This window comes from Leiobunum rupestre, chromosome 9, assembly GCF_980474605.1.
Source record: "Leiobunum rupestre chromosome 9, qqLeiRupe1.1.hap1, whole genome shotgun sequence".
Taxonomy (NCBI): Eukaryota; Metazoa; Arthropoda; class Arachnida; order Opiliones; family Sclerosomatidae; genus Leiobunum; species Leiobunum rupestre.
This window is the reverse complement of record NC_143392.1, coordinates 50,089,164-50,106,548: the sequence shown is the minus strand read 5'-3', so window position 1 is coordinate 50,106,548 and position 17,385 is coordinate 50,089,164.

The following is a 17,385-nucleotide window of genomic DNA, read 5'->3' as shown; positions in this document are numbered from 1 at the left end:
GTGTAGAAGCAATATACATGTACATCTCCAATAGTTTAGGCTGTCGCTTATCTAGCTTATTCGATAAATAAAACTTGGGACCGTAGGCAATGCCTACGCTCATCGGTTAATGCATTCGATTTAAAATTGATCTGTTTGTTTTGTGGTAAATTGGCTGACCAAGCTAGCGATAAAAAAGGGCAGAAGTACAGAAATAAGGTCCAAGAAGCTAGAACTCTATAGTTCATAGAAAGAACTAAAAATAGAACTCGATTGCAGAACGACAGCTGGAGTGATGAAGTTCTAGCGAGAATTGGCGATTCATTGGATTTGGTCGCAGTAGAAGCGAAATACCATAAGAAATTCCTCGTTAACTTTTATAAAACTCAACCACAGAAGGTAAATAATGAATCAATCGAAAATAGACCAAAAACCACTAGACCAGAAAATGTATAATTAATTTTTTTTGGAAATTTGTAGAATAACCCCTAACAGTCTCCTGCAGCTATTTACTGTGTATTGGATCTGATCTCGGGAAAAATTGCCCTTTGTCGAGGTAAACTCCGAGGTCTTAGACCAAGTCCCTGCGTGGGACAGTGTCGCCGTAAATTATATAATCAAACCTAATTATTTCAGTTTTCCTATTAAATGAAATGAGAATGGATTTCGAGTGGTAAGTTATTGTTGGAGCACCATGAAGCAACTTTGGACAGGTCTTTTTGCAATTTAAAACAATATATTCCATTATTTAAGGCCCTGCATAATTTATTGTCATCAGCAAACTGGTATAGATTTGAATGTTTAATTACAAATTTTAAATCGTAAATGTAGATGTTAAATAAAAGAGGGCTCAGGGAACTGCCTTGGGGTTCCCCACAGTTTACACCGTAACCCACATCGGTAACAGTACCGTTACATTTTAAGACATTTCAATGATTGTTCAGATAGTTACTTAGCCAGTGCAAAAAATCACCATGAACACAAGCCGATCTAATTTTTTAACAGAAGCGGATGCGAAACTCGATCCAAGGCTTTTGCTAGATCGAGAAGAATGACGTGTATTTGTTTTTGATTTTCAATAACCTCATTGACTTTATTTCAAAAACAAATGTGATTAGTCTCTACGCTTTTGCATTTAAGGAAGCCGTGCTGTGAAAAGTTGGGAAATGTGTTGAACCAATTGGAGATATATTTACGCATAATACGGTGAAATAATTTAGCGAAAACATAAAGACGAGATATTCTCCTATAATTCTTAGGATCTCCAGCAAAACCGTTTTTGTAAATTGGACTATCAACAGACGCCTTCCAAAAATTAGGGAACTTGTTAGAATTGATTAAAGTGTTCAATATGTTTTTTAGAAGAAGTAAATCCCCGCCACCTTTTATTATAAATGCTGGAATGTTATCGATTCCTGTCGAAAAGGTTAATTTTAAGTCCATTATCGCCTCTTTAATATCTAATTGTGTAATAGTAACGTTACTGTAAGTATCAGAGTGATAATAATTTGTATCGTAGTCGAAGATTTTGTCAACGAGAGAATTATCAACCGAGATTTTGGAAAAAATGCTACGACACTCATTTGGTAGTTCGTTTGGATTATGACCTTGTTTTAGGCTAATGTCCGTGGGTTTTCTCTTAATATTTTTGTTGATATACCCCCAGAACATTTTTAAATGTTTAAGGGCCATATCGCGGATATTCTTCGTGTTTTATTTATTATCTCTATATATCAGAGTTTTAGATGTAGAACGAAAATGTCCATATTGATCAAAATTTTTAGAATTTCTAGTCCTCTTAAATTTTTTATGAAAACATTTTTTGCGCTTCAAAGCCGCTATTAGTTCTACAGAATACCAGATAGGATAGTTTTTATAGCTTTTACGAGCGATATTCGTGATTGAAGTGTCCATGGCTGATTTAATAACGCTAGTCAGTATATCAACACATATATCCACATCGCTTTCACTATGAAACTGAGACCAGTCAAAATCACGAAGGTAAGTATATAACTTAAGATAGTCCCCTTGCATATAGTTATAAGATTCGTAGGTTTGAGGAATGGTTCCTTCAAGGTCAAAAAAATATTTCAAAGTAAACTGTGGGTGAGGTTTCTCAATTTTTAAAAGAGGATTTTCCATGGGCAAAATTTTGAAATAGTTGACATTAGTAAAGCAGAGATTGAGGTTATTTCCAGAAGAATTTCTGAGCTCGCAGATTGCTCGCCAATTACTTGAGTAACATATGTCAAAGATACGTGACGTTATTTTCTGAATAGAGTAGGAGCAGTCAACTGTGCTATGCTGACACCAGTCAACCTTTGGCAAATTAAAGTCCCCTTGAATAATAATTTCATTATCTAGATTTAAATTTTTAGAATGAAGTTGCCAATGTGTACTAAAAGTTCCATAAAATTGTTCATCATTACGTGGGGACAAATGAATATTTTAATAATGAGAGAGGTTATAGAGTTAAGTTTGACCTCAACAAAGACGCATTCCGGTTTAACCTCCAAATCTGTACGACGTATGACAGTGAATTAATTTTTAATAACTAGAAGGGCAACCCCGCCGCCAATATCGGGATTAATAAAATTGTCTCTATCTTAACGAAACATTGTATAATTACAAGGGAAATAGTCCGAGTTAAAGTGGCTAGTATTAAACCAGGTTTCAGTTTTACAGATTATATCGAGAGAAGTTAAATTTACATTTTGAAAGAAAATTTCCGATTTAGTGCGTAGACCGCCAACATTTTGATACTCAATATTGATAGATTTTGATATTAATGGTCGCTAGAAGTTTGAGCATGTAAGTGCTCATCACGCAGACTACCATGAAACACTTTGAACATACAGTTGAAAATTCAGATAGGTCAGCATTGATGTGAAAGGACGAATAAAAGTTATAATTAGTTTTAAGTTTAGTGCATTTTATAGATTGTAGTTCAGCTTAATCTTGAAGGGTACGTAGAATGTCACTTTCAGTTGTATCAGGAGAGAGCCTAGTTACAAGAAGGGCATTTTGGGTAGGCTTCAAGTGCGTGTCGACATACTTAAGTTTAGTATCAGTTTTAATCCATTTAAAGCTTTCACGAACAGGTTTATGAACGAGATAACGAAACTGAGAAGGGATGACTGGGCCACTGGGTTAATCATTTAAGTGACTTTATAAGGACGAATAGTTGAAGATGAAGAAGATTGAAAAGTATTGGGCTTGACAGATATAGCTTTAGGAAAATTTGTATGCTGGGGGTCAGGCAATGAAAGACACCCAGTGAAAGAATAAGGTCCCAAAAATGGAACCGAAGATACAGTGTAGCCAGTAGAATGATTTGCGTTAGGTTCACTTATCAGAGTAGCAATTTCGGACCGTAGATCGCGTATTTCATTAGCAAGTGTGTTGATGATAATTTTCTTTCTCCGGTTACAAAATATCATATATTCGCTTTTATAATAATTAAGTGTAAGATCATTGCCTTTTAGCCAATTGTAGATGTTAGAAACATATCTATTAATCGATTCAGCGATGAAGCCAATACATTTACCGCCGAAAAATAATAATGGAGCCTCTGCATATAAAAAAGTGAACCCTCAGCGATCAAGTTTACAAGATCATTTATATAGATATTAAACAACATGGGGGATATTATAGACCCCTGGGGGACTCCCGATCCCAGGGCAGAAGCGAATGAGAGCTTTCCAGCCACTTTTTTGAAGCAAGATCAGTTTGAGAGGTGGCTTTGAAGCCTTAAACCTGCGTTGCCTCTAATAACTCATATTTATAATTTATTGATAAGACGAGTGTATGGGACACTGTCAAAGGCCTTGAGGAGGTCTAGAAAAACGCCAATACAGAGGTTGTCCAACTCCAATTTATTAATAATTTTATGATAAACCTTCGCAATAGCGTTGACAGTGTCCATCTCCGGACGAAATCCAAACTTATAGTCCGATATGAGGCCAAAGTTTTTTGAAAAAGACTCAAGGCGATTAAGAAAAGATTTATCAATTTTTTTTCATTAAAGGAAGAAGTGAGATGGGTCGATAGTTGGACGGGTTGTCTATCTCACCTTTTTTACAGATGGGGATAATTATTGTTCGTTTAAGTTTTTCAGGATAATTTACCTAGGGAGAAAGACAGATTGATGAGATACACTAGAGGGACCAGAAGAGAGTCAATAGCAAATTTAAGAGGGCGGGGGTGAAATTCATCCAAGCCTGGGGCGGAGCCCGAGGCCAAAGATTTAGTTATATCTTTAACTTCAACGGGTGTCAAGGGAGAAAGCATCTTAGTATAAGGAATGGGCGAGGGGTAGCCGAGTCCAGAGTAAGCTGGGATGAGCTGATTTTCGGAAGTAAAAAATTGATTTAAAGTTTTGGGTTCCAAAGGAATATTACGATTAGCGTCAGAATTTCTTCCCAGTAAATTATTAATAGTTTGAAATATTTCTCTATTAGACCCTACACGGGCGACTTTTTGATAATAAAAAGGAATGCGAGTACTCCTAATTTAGTTGTTGCAACAATTTCATTAATATAAGTAGCTTTCTTTATTAAATGGGGTGGGATGTCGCTTACATAATTTTTGTAATTTTTTTTCTTCAAATCATGGACATAAGGTCAGGAGTCCTTTTTAGCAAAAAAAGTCTTAAGTGGAAAAGCTTTAAAATATTCTGGGGAGATGAGGGATTCAAAGATTTCATATGCTTCATTAATGTCCTTGCTGTCAAGTACAGGGGTCTAATTAACTCCTTTAAGACTGACAAGGAGGGTACCCGAGGTGTTTATTGCCGATTTAGTTCAAAGTCGGCCGTAATGTGGACCTATATGAGATATGAAATTTTCCAAAAGGAGACGTTGCACTACCCATAAGATTTGCCATGGCAACCAAAAATGTTTTTGACCACTTACAACCAAAATAAGATTTTTCCCTTATTTTACCCAAAATTTGTTACAAATTTACTCTAAAAATGTGTCAATTTACCCAAACTTGATGAAATTTACCTAAATGTGCTCCAAATTAGACATTTCGTGATTTTAAAATTTTTTAAAAATTTTGAAACCGAGAAAATCCCATGCTTTTTTAAATGGAGATTTTATTGTTTTAAGTGATCAAAAACATTTTCGGTTGCTATAGCAAAACGAATGGGTAGTGCAACGTCTCCTTTTGGAAATTTCATTTCTCATATAGGTCTACATTACGGCCGACTTTGAACAAAATCGGCAATAAACACCTCGGGTACTCTCCTTGTGAGTTCAAATGTTTTAATGTTTTGAATGTTGAATTTTCGCAGCGACGGGGAGTGACCATTTTTTATGAGGGTGTCATAGTTTATATAAGTGGGGTAATGGTCGGTAATCAGAAGTTCGGAGAGTACGGTGATTGTAAGTGACAAGTTTAAGAATACATTATCAAGGCAAGTATTGGACGGTGTACGAGTTATTTCACTATTACACTTTGATAAATTAAAACTGGCGAACAGAATGATCCACAAGGCAGTTTGAATTAGGAGTTTCACATAAAAAGTTCACGTTATAATAACCCATAAAAATAGAGTTACCGTGAGGGGGAATGTTTTGAATTACTTGTTCGCAGTAAGATAGGAAAGAGATAAATTAGAGAGGGGAATTACCGTCTGGTGATTGGAATAATCAGTCTGATATCTTATTCCAATCACCAGATGGTAATAACAAGATCCTCTCTACTTCCTCCTCCCCCCTCCCCCTCTCAATCACCAGAATATCCAATCACCAGATTCTATCTGCTCTCCCATCCCCAATCGCTTTTTCTTATCGTTTCCATTCACCAGAATTTCCAATCACCAGATTCTCTCTCTGCTTACCACTCCCCCTTTCCCCCTCCCTAAACTCCAGGACTATGTGCGCCAGTAGAAGTGTTTCAACAATAAGACATGAACATATTAATTAATTTGGAAATATATTCGATGCTTACTGGTTTTTTTACCAGTTCAATTTAAGTACGTTAATCTATTTTAGTCCTATTTACGCCTATTTTTGGCCTATGTGCGCCTGCAGAAGTGTTTCAACAAAAAGACATGAAAATATTACTTAATTTGGAAATATATTCGTGGCTTACTGTTTTTTTACCAGTTAATTTTAAGTACGTTAATCTAATTTAGTCCTATTTATGCCTATTTTAGGCCTATGTACGCCTGTAGAAGTGTTTCAACAAAAAGACATAGTCTATTTTAGGTCTATGTAGGCTGTATATGTGACTTACTATATGCCTTGTACGTTGGGTGGAGAAAAATCGGCTGCATTAGATTCTTGTTGCACTTAACCATTGTATACGAATTTGATAGTAGATAAAACCTAAACTCCAAACCATTCCACGTATTTAAACCATTGTCTAAGTTCTATATCTTTGTTTATTCATTTAGGGGTTTTCATTTGTTCCACCCAAGCACTTGTCAAATTTCCAAAGAGATGCGATGGTAGTCCAGATCGAACAACGTGAGGTGGGGTGGCGGAGTGGTTAGCACTTTCTCCTCGCAGCAAGAGGAGCCGGGTTCGATCCCAGCTTGTGGCACTGGGTGAAAACTCGGAACAACTCCTTCTGCGTAGAGTTTGCAAGTTCTCTCCCTACTGGTTTAAGGGGTTTTCCCTCGAGACCTTCGGTTTCCCCTTCCACAAAAACTTGTTGAGGTTAACGGTAATAGTTAGTGTAGGGAGCTGTTGGCTCGAACGCGTGGCATGCAGGGCTTGCCACCACCCTCCTACGCATTGAAACCCGGCCACCTGAATTAATGGCTTCAAAAGTCGCTTGATGACTTAGGCCTAAGGTGGTGCCTTGGGTATTAGCCTAGCTGATTATTATTTCCGCTTCTACTTTGCCTAAGTTTACTTTGTGAGGGTTTAGACTGCAACGTCTAATATGTCGACTCAGTTGTGATTTAAACGATTGATTGCACGTTGTACACGATGTACGTTTACATTTATGGGTTCTTAATTTATAACTACGTATTCGTTTCTCGCAACTTGGACACTGAATATATTTGTTTCGACCCATTTGGAATATATTCAAAGGAGACAAACACGTACGTTTTACTCGAACCGAGTCTATTCATAAACTGTTCTCGATTTTTGGGGGATCTCCGTATATAAAGTTTAAAATGTGTGTAGAAATAATGTCAGCCCTATTTTGATGTTCTTCCAAGTTAAGTGTTTCAGATAACGTTTATTTATTTCGCACCTTCCATCCATTTTTTCACATTAATTTGATATAATTCCTACAAATCAGTTTTATGCTATGTACAATTCCCTTATTCATTACATCATTCCAAATTTAGCCTAATTCATTCACGGGCGTTGATCTTCTGAAATAGATATTCCAATAAAAACTTTTTCTTATATCATCGCTTCTGATTCAAGTTCTTTGGAATAAGAGACGTTTTTATCAAAGATAAGCCAAGTTTAAAGCTATAAATAAAAATATAACCAAAAACATCTCCACTTCATGATGGAAGGATTTCCCAAGTTGTGAAATATGAAGTGGAGATGTTTTTGGTTATATTTTTATTTATAATTTAATTATTTTATCGAACTACTTATAAATTTTATAATTTTCGATATGTGAAATTGGTATTGAGATAATTGGAAACTTTTTTAAATATATTTCTCAAGTTATGAAATGTGTTTATGAATTAGTATAAAAACCGACACTGCCCTCCAAATTTTATTCATTCTTACAAAAAATAAAAATAAGACAAAAATAAGACATCATCAAAAGTATATAGAATAAAAAATATTAGTGCGGTAGTCAATAATCCGGTTATTTCTCCTGAGAGTTCTCTATATCCGAGAGATCAGGGAAAATATCTCGAATCGACGAAGAGAGTCGGTAGTAACGGTTACGTTCGTTTCGGCGTAAATCGTTATTGCCAATGGCCACGACAGCAGGATCGGTGTATCCCACAACGAGTACTTGGCGGGACAGTGTATGAATACTAGCAGAATCCGTAGCATACTCGGCACACACGGTGCGGGCGACTTGAGCCGGGTGGTTCAGGACGCGGTGGACAAAACGGTGAACCTCGTCGTAAGAGAAGACAGGTTTGAAAGGGCCGTTTGGGTCAGCCCACGAGTTAGTAGCTGGGTCATAGCGATACTTCGAGGGCTGCTGCCGTTTTTTAGGTTTTTTGGACGGGGGGTCCATAGAGAGTTCGCGTTTAGGGACTCCCTCGGGTGGAGTTTTGGAGCGGCGTTGCTTGCGTTGAACGACCTTGATGTTCGGGTCGCTTAGAAAGTCCATAGTGGCGTCTTCGAATTCAGCTTCGGAACCCGAGACGACTTGGGTAGTAGTAGTGATACCACTTGGGTGATCGGCGGATAGATCGCGTGAATGTTGCGGTAAAGGATAGGGTGGCGGTTGATCGTCCACCGTTTGCGGAAGTGTTTCAGTAATGGTTGGAGCGATGATGACAGTGTCGGAAAAAGAAACGACTGCGTCAGCGGACGATGTCGCGTTTAAGAGGGGTTTAGAGCCGTGGTTGTTTGACGCGGAAACTGTGGTAGTAGTAGACGGGGTGTTTGGGGTAGAGGTCACAGATGAGGTAGATCGAGTGATTGGGCAATTTCGGTTGAGGTGACAACGGACGGGAGCATTAACCGAAACCACGAACAATTCCTTGTTTTGAAAATAGTTATGAAATCGGGAAGAGCGCGAAAATCATCGTCCGATTCAAAAAGGACCGAGAGTTCGCGTCTAGCGCTTTTAATGTGTTTAAATTCCGCGCGAGTGACAGAGGCGGGGAGACAACGCACACCGCCTTGCACGACGCCGTAATTAGACATCACGGAGATGAGCATGGAGTCGTCGATAGTAGGTGAGACGTTCGATAGCAGCACCTTTTTCGGTGCAATTCCAATTGGGAGGCATTCGAGCAAGGTGTTTCGGAAATCCAGGCCGTTCGCAATTAGCAAACGTGCCCACGACACATCCGAAAAATAGACGTAAATATGTCCATTAGCGCGATAAATATCCGTGATATTTTTTGACGGAACGAGAGGCGCGATGGCCGTTAAATAGTCTTCGATGGTCGTAGATTTGTGCTTTGAGCGAATCGCGATACCACGGTCGCTTGGCTTATCTTGTGAGGCAGTTCGTTCGAAGGAGTAAGTATGGGGAGACTCATAACCTGAAAAAGACCTGTTATTGGGTCCGTTAACGGCAGCGGTAGATGAAAACGGTGGCGGAAGATTAACCGATACGTTGTCGGCGACGGTAGCGTAAGTTGACGTATTGGAAATGTTAGTCCACGACGTTGTTGACGACGTTGTGGTATTTGGAACGGTTGAGCCAGTAATTTTAACTGCCGAAATCGAGGTAGTATTAGCAGAAGCGGAGCCTACTTCAGTTGAAAGTGGCGGTATTTGTGTCGAAAAATTATGTAGATAGTTAGTCGCGCATTGCGACTTAATGGCGTGATAGGTGGGATTCACAGGGGTGTAGTTGGTAGTAGAAAACGAGAAAGTCGAGTTAGGATCCGTCAATGAACCTGTAGTTTCCATTAGAGTAGCCGGCAACCCTTGAAAAGGCGCGGAATTTGACGATAATGATGCCCTCCCATAAGAGGGAGGAGAAAAGTTACAAACTGGAGCGAGTCTGTACGGCGAAAGCGACGATGGAGTTAAGCCTTGGGACGCAAAAACTCCAGGGAGAGGAGGCCCTCCGTAGCAGCGGGGAGAGGTAGCGGTAGACGCGAAAAAACCGGGCGGCGCTGACGAAGTGACGACCGGCTGAGAGCCGGCGCCTGCGGTCGAGCTGCCGCTAGCCATTGCGCGCGACTGGGCGACGCAAAAAAACGCCAAGGCCCGATCACGGCGCAAAAATACGAATTGCGGAAACGCTAAATGTAATATTTAAATAACGAAAAATAGCAAAAACGGCAACAGTACTTTAAAGTCGGAGCATTTAAACACCGGAAAAAGTCGAAAGCAGTGGTGTAACTGCTGAAAAAAACTAAAAACTCAACTAAAAAAGCGGAGTGAAAAATAGCGACACTCACTAACTCAGAGAGAGAAAGAAAGAGAGAGAGAGAAAGAGAGAGAGAAAGAGAGAGAGAGACTTGATACAGTAGGTAATATATGATTGCAACTAAGTATACAAATGCTTCAATCATCCATAACCCTTTATTTAAATTACATTGATTGTGAAAAGGCATCATTAAAGTATGCGACATCATTTAAATAATGAGAAACGAATTCGTTTATGTCGAAGGGGGAATATCCTGTAAATTCAACCAAATATTCTTCTTAACACGATTTAAATAATCCTGTGAGATACGAAAGGTACTATATAGATTTAAAAATCACAAGGTTCACCTTGATTTGTCAATGGTTTATAAATACAATGCATTATTTTGAGATTTTCGATCAATACATAAAACATTGTTTTTATAACTAATATATTATTGTTAGTAGATTTAACTGTTCATCTATAAAAACTTTAAAGTTATTCCAGGCTAACACCTGAGAACTACTAATAGATAGGCTGTAGGATAAGTTAGTATCATCCTCAAAATATTTTTGGGTAAAGGGTAGAAAGAGAGAGAAAGAGAGAGAAAGAGAGAGAAAGAGAGAGAGACTTGATACAGTAGGTAATATATGATTGCAACTAAGTATACAAATGCTTCAATCATCCATAACCCTTTATTTAAATTACATTGATTGTGAAAAGGCATCATTAAAGTATGCGACATCATTTAAATAATGAGAAACGAATTCGTTTATGTCGAAGGGGGAATATCCTGTAAATTCAACCAAATATTCTTCTTAACACGATTTAAATAATCCTGTGAGATACGAAAGGTACTATATAGATTTAAAAATCACAAGGTTCACCTTGATTTGTCAATGGTTTATAAATACAATGCATTATTTTGAGATTTTCGATCAATACATAAAACATTGTTTTTATAACTAATATATTATTGTTAGTAGATTTAACTGTTCATCTATAAAAACTTTAAAGTTATTCCAGGCTAACACCTGAGAACTACTAATAGATAGGCTGTAGGATAAGTTAGTATCATCCTCAAAATATTTTTGGGTAAAGGGTAGAATTGTCCACGAGAATTGACCTCCCAAAGAAGGAACTTCAAAATTGTGATCAAAAGTACATGAAGTTATGTATTTGTACCCCGCCGTTCCGCTAGGCACTACGGCGGCCCACAACACTCAACCAGGTCCCGACAAAAATGCGCTTTGCGAAACAACGTTCGGCCAGTGAGACAGCTATAAAAACCGGCTCACATATGGCAAACCAACGCCCTCATCACGGCCCAACAAAAGGCGACACCATGGGCCTGCCCGAGAACCCATCCTCGCACAGCTGATCAAAAGTACATAAGGTTATGTATTTGTACCCCGCCGTTCCGCTGGGCACTACGGCGGCACACAAGACAAAGAGTCATGCCGGACAAAAATGCACTTTGCGAAACAAACGTTCGGCCAGTGAGACAGCCATAAAGACAGGCTCACATATGGCAAACAAACGCCCTCATCATGGCCCAACAAAAGGCGACACCATGGGCTGCCCTAATTCCCACCCTCGCAGAGCTGAGGACTAGAGTGACTTCCTCTTCCACCACACAAATCCTCCCCAGTAGGATATTGAATGCCAAGTATGGAACACCCCCGAGGTTCCAGTGACCCAGCGCCCCGATCACGAGACACCTCCTCGAGGACTCCAGTGACACAGCAAACCGGGTGTGGACCGCCCCCAAGAGAACCGCGACACCGAACGCCGGGTGTGGAGCCCCTCAAGAGCTCCAGTGACCCCATCAAACCACTGGATAGGAACAGTGTACCTGTGCAAATCAGCCGCAGGTTATTAGCCATACGTTGCCCGGCTCTCGCCACGAGGAGGCTTTGCAGTCAGGATTTAAGAAAAGTACATTTAATTCTTGATTTGTATACCCCCGTCCCGCTAGGCACTACGGGGGGTACCACTAAATTTACAAATTAATTTGTAAGGAATGGTGAAATGAGTGCATAAGTCCCACTATTTTTCTTTTTTAATAAAGATAAAACCTAATCAGGGCAAGCCTGGACAACACTTATAAAAGCCCAATACAGAGCAAGAAAGTAAAATAAAGTAAAACGGAAGTGTAGAATTAAAAGACAATAAAAAAAAAAAACCAGTCATCAACCTGGACATAAGTCCCCGAAGTGACTGATTATAAAGCGCATGACTTTCTCGAAAACAATCATCTTGTCTGTGAGATTCATATCTCCGAAGTTGGCTCTAGGGACCAGATGGAGTGTAAGAGGACAATTAGCTAAGTAGTGCTCAGAATTGCCTGTCTCTGACCCACAGACACAAGCAGGACTGAGCACATGACCTAAACCATGCAAGTAACTAGGGAATTTCCCGTGACCGCTAAGAATCTGCGTTGAGAAGTGGTTAGGGTTGACACCATTGTCACCCACTCTAGGAATAAAATTCCTAGTAACAATGCCCTTTGTGCTGTCGCTCCAACTTCTCTGCCAGTACCTCTTGGTAATGCCCCTCAAAATACTTTTAATACTACCCTTTTCGGGTTTAATAGAGTGAACCACCTGATTTAATAATGCGCCCTTGGCCAGCGCATCCGCTCTCTCGTTACCCAAAATACCACTGTGTGCTTTAACCCAATTAAGGGTGATTTTGGCGCCATGATTAAGAATCAAATCCCTTATGTTTGCACACATACCATTAGGGTTGGAAGAATTTCCAATGGCCCGTAGGGAAGAAAGACTATCAGAAAAGATAGTTACCTCTTCATCGTGGGGTCGCTCCCTAGTGAACCACTTAATGCACTCCAATATGGAGTAAAGCTCAATATAAAAAATACTAGGTTTATAACAGATGTCTAGACGAAAAGTCTTTGACACCAGTTCCAAACCTTGGTAATAGACTACGAATGCCGCAGCTGCGGCATTTTCCGACAGCGAACCATCGGAGAAGATCTCAAGTCCTGCATCAGTGGGAAGAGCGTCTCCACGACAAATCTCTACACGAGAGGCAGGATGGCGGATCCAAGGGTCACTCGGGTAAAGAAAATTTCCACCTACAACATTGTAATCGCAGTGTTTAGCGCCCATCTGTTGGTAAAATGACCTAAAAATGGTTGCTTCCTCACTTACAATGTACTCTATTGGGGTTAAGTTGGTAATTACAAATAACGCATCGGTAGAGATAGTACGATAAGCACAGCAGACTCTTAGAGCTGCCGTCCGTTGGATTGACCTGAGCTTTCGAACCATTAAAGAATTCTCCGCCTCGCGCCACCATGCGCCAGCACCGTAGGTGACAATACGCTCAATACAGCCTTTGTATACCACTCTCAAGGCTCTATAATCAAGACCCCACTCGACCTTTGCAAAGCAGGCAATGGACTGAACAAGACGAGTAACCCTGTTCTTGACCTCCTCTAAGTGAGGCAAGAAGCATAAAGTTTGGTCCAAGGTAACGCCCAAGATCTTAACAGTCTTGACATTAAGGATTCTCTCGTTGTTGAGAGAAAAAATTGGAAGCCGCTCCATCACCTTTGTCTTAGCAAAAGTGATAGCAACGGTCTTCTTTGCACAAAACTTTAACTTATAAATTGTGCTCCAATTATTGAGAGTATCCAGAACTTCGTTACCGAGGACCTCAAGACCACGTCTTGAAGAACTCCAGACCATCGCCTGTAGATCATCCGCAAAGGCCTGAATAGCACTCGCAGCCGGGTAAACCCGACTCAGAGCGCCATCCATCACTAAATTAAAGAGTAGGGGTCCGCTACAAGACCCCTGCGGGCACCCTTTGGTGAGCGACTTACTAAGAACACTACCGCCTATATCAATTGAAGCGACTCTGTTGCTCAGAAAGCTCTTGTACAAGTAGTACAGATTTTTCGGACAAGCAACCTGTTGAAGTCTCGACAGAACACCCGGAACCCAGACATTGTCAAAGGCCCCCTCTATGTCAAGAGAGATTAGACTGGAGTGCAGACCATTCTCTTTATTATGCTTAACATTCTCAACGATGTTATATAACGCATGCGTGGTAGATCGGCCATGTTTGAACCCATATTGGGCTGAGTTCATAAGACCTCTCTTATAGAGAGAGTGGTACAGTCTTCTTGACAAGAGCTTATCAAGAACCTTACCCACTACTGAGAGTAAGGAGATCGGACGGTATGACCTAGCATTCCGCCTATCTCTCCCCTCCTTATAAATCAATGCAATCCTAGCCACCTTCCAAATGTTTGGGAAGTGACCAAGAGTCAAACATGCATTGTAGAGGCGCACGAAAACCAAGGGACAAACTAAGAACATAATCCTAAAGAATTCGATAGTGATGCCATCGAAACCCGGGGCTTTACCCCTTTTGAAGGAGTCGATGACTTCAAGTACTTCCTCTTCTTTAAACTCAACATCGTCCGACTCGATGTAAGGAGTTTCGACTGACTCTCGGATTTCCTTGTGTACTGCAAGGTCATCGTTATGCGAGTCGTCCTTAAAAAGATAATTTAGAATAGTTTCATATGTTTCAGTGAGTCCCTCTGTCAGCGTGCCATCCTCTCGTTCCACAGTGGAGACAGCATTTCTACGTTTGGCTTTGCCGGTTGCCAATTTATAAGGAAGCGAGTAAGGATCCTCCCTCGACACAGAAGAGCAAAAATTCTGCCAAGACTCCAACTTAGAGGAACTGATAAGGCTCTTGTACTCTCGCTGGAGAGACAAGTAGTCTTGTTTGTAGCGTTCCCTCACCAAAGGATCCAAAGTCACCTGCATACGTTTCCGCGATAAACGTACTAATTTTCGCTTCATACTAAGACCCTCGTTCCACCAGGGAGCCGAGTTATATGTCCTAGTATTCGGCTTACGTCTATTGCTAACCTTACTAGCATCTTTAAAAAGGTCCTCAATTGAGGAAGCAACACCATCAATCTGATCTCCAGTGCCAAGAGCTACCTTACTAAGACCCTCAAGCGGAAGACTGATCTGATCGCGAAAACAATCCAAGTCCAGATCCTTCAGCGAGACAGGCTTATCTAGCTGGAAAGTACTCTGGGTGCAGATATTAAAGAAAATATAATTGTGATCACTATTGGTTGTCTCATCTGAGACACACCAATCAGTGACCACATCATAAAAATTCAAAGTGGAGAGAGTAATATCTATCCAGCTTACCCCATTCGTACTAGAAAAAGTCGGATCTGAACCAGGTTCGTTAATCACGACCAGATTCATAGACTCAACGAATTCAACACAGGCAGCACCTCTAGGACAATTGTCCCTTGAGCCCCAGAGAGTATGATGAGAATTGAAATCACCGCCAATAACCATATTCCGCCCCGAAAAATTACGAATATGCTCTGTAATATTATTCAGGTGTTCTTCCAAGACCTCCGACGGGGGGGGGGGAGGTATATAGATGGAGAACACCAAGAATGAGAGCACCCCCGCCTTTATACCAACAATGGTCAAATAGTCTTCACAGAGAAGATTGATGACCTGAAATTGCACATTGAATATGGCGACAGCGGTTTTCGGGTTCGCTTCAGAGCACACCACCCTGGCCGAAAGCGGGAGACCCGCGACCCTCCTGTCCACCACATGAGGTTCCTGAATTATTGCGATATCGATTCCGCCCTCTTGGCAAGTTTGCCTGAGAGTAGAAGTGGCAATTCTACCCTTGCCAAGGTTGACCTGGACCAGTTTGATGTTGTTGTCCATCAGGCTAAGACTTAAAATCGGTCCTTGAACGCAAAAATTGCAGTTCCCTCATGTAAAGCGGACAGAGGTTGTCCAGGGAGGAGTGCTCCGAGTTGAAATTAGTCTTTTTATCCCTATTGCTTTGGACACAGTTCACACAGCCTCTAATGGCATTGGTACATTCATCGTACCCGTGTTCCTCGGAACCACAAAGAGAACATAACTTTTTTTTCTGCTTATCGCAGGTTGCCACTACGTGACCTATGCCCATACAGTTGAAGCATCTCGGGACAAAAAGATACTCCTTCCAGACGTGAATCTGCCACCCAATGCGCAACTTCTTTTTACCCTTCTTAAGGGTGTTAAGTACGGCATTTGGGACTTCGAGTACCCAATTTTTCCCGTCGCCCCGATCTATCATTTTTTTTGTGTGGATGGAATATTTGACCGTGATTTCATCCTCCCCACACCCAAGATGATTACATTCGATAACCTTGCCAATGAGCTCCTCCTTCGAAATCTCAGGATCAACTTTAAAAATTAAAATTCTTGGTTTCCCCAGAGAGGGACGTCTAACAATAAGATTGTCCTTTAGACTTTCTGAGTCATCAATCGTTTTCTTAAGTTTTTCGACCTCCTCCACGGAATCAAACTGGACAACCATGCCCTGCCCCTTACAGGGTCTTATATTCTTAATTTTTAGACTCGAGGGGTTGAGATCCTTCTCGAGCCTACGCCTAAAGTGGTCAGAAGTTTCCTCCTTATCCTTCGGGTACAATAGGACCACATTCTCCTGCCTGGGAGGAACTTTGATTTTGGAAACCTTAGGCTTAGAGGGAGCCGATGGTATCTTAGACTTCGATTTGAGGCGATGTCGTCCAGCCCGTTCCATGGATTCGGCCGGGGTAGGATCGGCTGCTGAGACTATCTCGGAGAAGGTCGGAACCTGACGATCTAGCGAAGATAACAGAGCAATAGTCTTATCTTTTTGCTCGTTAGACCCGGATAAACGAGCGATTTGGAGATTGCTTTTAATTACTAAAGTCTCCAAAATCTTATATATGGCACGAATTTTGGCGCCAACAGGTATACTTACTTTATTGCTGCTATTCGTCAGTATTACTTCCATCTCCGAGGAGAGGCTCAACAGCCGATCTTCAATACGGTCTTCAACTTCATTAACTTCAACTTCATCACCTTCAGTTCGAGGGCGTTTACGTTCATTAGAACCATAATTAACATCTTCTCCCAAAGGAGATAGGGGTGTCAGTAAAACCTCTGACTGGTTATTGAGAGTAGCCATGAGAAAAGACTTAAAATTCACACAATTCCCTCCCCACCCACCACGGAGCCCAACAAGGGGACTTTCAACGAAAGCCAGAGATAGGAAAAGCGCATACTCAACAAAAGGCGACACCATGGGCCTGCCCGAGAACCCATCCTCGCACAGCTGATCAAAAGTACATAAGGTTATGTATTTGTACCCCGCCGTTCCGCTGGGCACTACGGCGGCACACAAGACAAAGAGTCATGCCGGACAAAAATGCACTTTGCGAAACAAACGTTCGGCCAGTGAGACAGCCATAAAGACAGGCTCACATATGGCAAACAAACGCCCTCATCATGGCCCAACAAAAGGCGACACCATGGGCTGCCCTAATTCCCACCCTCGCACAGCTGAGGACTAGAGTGACTT